This window comes from Babylonia areolata, chromosome 10, assembly GCF_041734735.1.
Source record: "Babylonia areolata isolate BAREFJ2019XMU chromosome 10, ASM4173473v1, whole genome shotgun sequence".
Lineage (NCBI taxonomy): Eukaryota > Metazoa > Mollusca > Gastropoda > Neogastropoda > Buccinidae > Babylonia > Babylonia areolata.
In genome coordinates this window covers 7,807,650-7,811,012 of record NC_134885.1, presented here as the reverse complement: position 1 = coordinate 7,811,012, position 3,363 = coordinate 7,807,650, and positions in this window count along the sequence as shown.

Here is a 3,363-nt window from a genome sequence, read left to right as displayed (position 1 = left end):
AGGCGACTCGTTTACTATTAACTATACATTTTTTTTCTTTATTTAATATGTGTATTGTGTGAGAGTGATAGAAGTCAGGGTTTATTTCTTGAAAGAAAAGAGAAATAACTGCTACTTGTATGTCAGCGCTCCACTGTAGCAATCCTTGCGGAAAAAAATGGCGCTTTCTCTTTCTTTCGTGTGAGTCTTTTCGCAAGAAATAAACCGTGATTTTTATTTTGCAAAACGAAAGCAAAAACTCCCAGAGAACAGTTTTGAAGAAGTCTACCCAACCACAACATAGAACATTTGATTCAAATAGACTATCAATATGATGATAAGCTATGTTTGCTCTTGAGATTATGAAAGCTCTCGACAGAATACAATGGCAAACTGCAAATCGGACGATTCTGTTGAACAGATGACTAATTCACGTGTTTAAATTTGCACAGTTTTGAAGACGTCTACACATCCACAACATAGAATATTTGATTCAAATAGACTATCAATATGATGATAAGCTATGTTTGCTTTTGAGATTATGAAAGCTCTTGGCAGAGTACAATGGTAACTGCAAATCAGACAGTTCTCCCGAAAGATTACTGTTTCACGTGTTTAAGTTTGCACAGTTTTGAAGACGTCTACGCATCCACAACACAGAATATTTGATTCAAATAGACTATCAATATGGTGATTATATGTGTCTGTTCCTGAGATTATGAAAGCTCTCGGCAGAATACAATGGCAACTACAAATCAGACGATTCCACTGAACAGATGACTAATTCACGTGTTTAAATTTGCACATTTTTGAAGATGTCTACACATCCACAACACAGAACATTTGATTCAAATAAACTATCAATATGATGATAAGCTATTTTGCACTTGAGATTATGAAAGCTCTCGGCAGAATACAATGGCAACTGCAAATCACGTGTTTAAATTTGCACAGTTTTGAAGACGTCTACACATCCACAACATAAAATATTTGATTCAAATAGACTATCAATATGGTGATTATATGTGTTTGTTCCTGAGATTATGAAAGCTCTCGGCAGGATACAATGGCAACTACAAATCAGACGATTCTTCTGAAAGATTACTATTTCACGTGTTTAAATTTCCACAGTTTTGAAGACGTCTACGCATCCACAACACAGAACATTTGATTCAAATAGACTATCAATATGGTGATTATATGTGTTTGTTCCTGAGATTATGAAAGCTCTCGACAGAATACAATGGCAACTACAAATCAGACGATTCCACTGAACAGATGACTAATTCACGTGTTTAAATTTGCACAGTTTTTAGCTGAGATGATCGTTGTCTATTATTATTATGTGCAAAGAAGTCGGATAATGAATCTGTTAGTCACAGTACTTACTGGTGAGGTGTTGATAAGATGAGAGATCAATGACATTGTTTCCACACATTCAAGCATTTGACTTGTTCCGAAACTGTTTACTGAATAAACATCGAGGCAACCATGTGCTTATTCTGAAAACCATCGAGATAACCATGTGTTTGTTCTGAAAAACCATAAGACAAGCACCTGTTTGTTCTGAAAAACCATAACACAACCATGTGTTTGTTCGGAAAAAACCATAAGACAACTATTTGTTTGTTCTAAGCACCATCGAGATAACCATGCGTTTGTTCTAAAACCATCGAGGCAAACATGTGTTTGTTCTGAAAAACATAAGACAACCATGTGTTTGATCTAAAAACCATAAGACAACCATGTGTTTGTTCTGGAAACCATGAAAAAACCATGTGTTTGTTCTTAAAACCATAAGACAACCATGTGTTTGTTCTGAAACGAAAAACCCATAAGACAACCATACGTTTGTTCTGAAAACCATAAGACAACCATGTGTTTGTTCTAAAAACCATCGAAGCAAACATGTGTTTGTTCTAAAAACCATAGAGGCAAACATGTATTTGTTCTGAAAACCATAAGACAACCATGCATTTGTTCTAAAAACCATCGAGGCAAACATGTGTTTGTTCTAAAAACCATCGAGACAAACATGTGTTTGTTCTGAAAACCATAAGACAACCATGTGTTTGTTCTAAAAACCATCGAGGCAAACGTGTTTGTTCTAAAAACCATAAGACAACCATGTGTTTGTTCTGAAAACCATCGAGGCAAACGTGTTTGTTCTAAAAACCATAAGACAACCATGTGTTTGTTCTGAAAACCATCGAGGCAAACGTGTTTGTTCTAAAAACCATAAGACAACCATGTGTTTGTTCTGAAAACCATAAGACAGCCATGTGTTTGTTCTAAAAACCATAAGACAGCCATGTGTTTGTTCTAAAAACTATCGAGGCAAACATGTGTTTGTTCTGAAAACCATCGAGCAAACATGTGTTTGTTCTAAAAACCATTCAGGCAAACATGTGTTTGTTCTGAAAACCATAAGACAACCATGTGTTTGCTCTAAAAACCATCGAGGCAAACATGTGTTTGTTCTGGTTGATCAGTTGCTTACTATATTGTTTTTTTTTTGATGACTATACTGCTGACCATCTATAATGTTTCAGATCGTTGATCAGACTATATTTTCATCATTGCCAGAGAAATTTTATATCTGAAGACGAAATTTGTTTTCAGTCTTATAAAAACAGTACTGCTGGTTGTTCATAATATTGTGATTAATTAATCACAAAATGTGTATACTTCCTTGAGGAAGATTTTTTTTCTTTTTTAACTGAAGAAAATATATCATTGACTAAAGGTGGAACACTGCTGACTGTTAGTTAAAACTGCTGAATGTTATTGAAAACAAAATATCGTTCTTTTTCTTTGCATATTATATTAGAACAATATTCAATGTTCACAATGTTTTAGCATTCATTCTTCTGAAATGTCAATGATATTTAGATACATTTCATCGTCGAAGATTCTACGATTTGGAGAATGAAGCTGTTATTTATTCTAAAAATTTAAAACTGGTCATTGCATACAATGTTTGAAAGCATTGTTTAACTACTGTACACGTATTTTCTGAAGATTCTACGATTTGGAGACGGAAACTGGCTTTTTGTTTGTTTGTTTTTTTTGGTTCATGTGTTTTTGTTTCGGTTTTAATATCAAAACTGCTCATTGTGCACAATGTTTTAAAGCATTGTTTAACTAATGTACACGTGTTTTCTGAAGGCTCTTAAAGGATCACCAAGAACTGATTTACCAATCTGCCTTTAGTCCGATGTTATGAGAACACTATATACTGATTGATAATCTTAACATTTGAACACCAATTTATTTTTTCTTAATATTCGCAGGATTTGTTAAAGCTGTTTTCAGCTCCAGAAAGCTGCTAGTTGGTTTTACATATTTTGAAATGTATTGTTTTTTTTATAGACGTATTTGGGG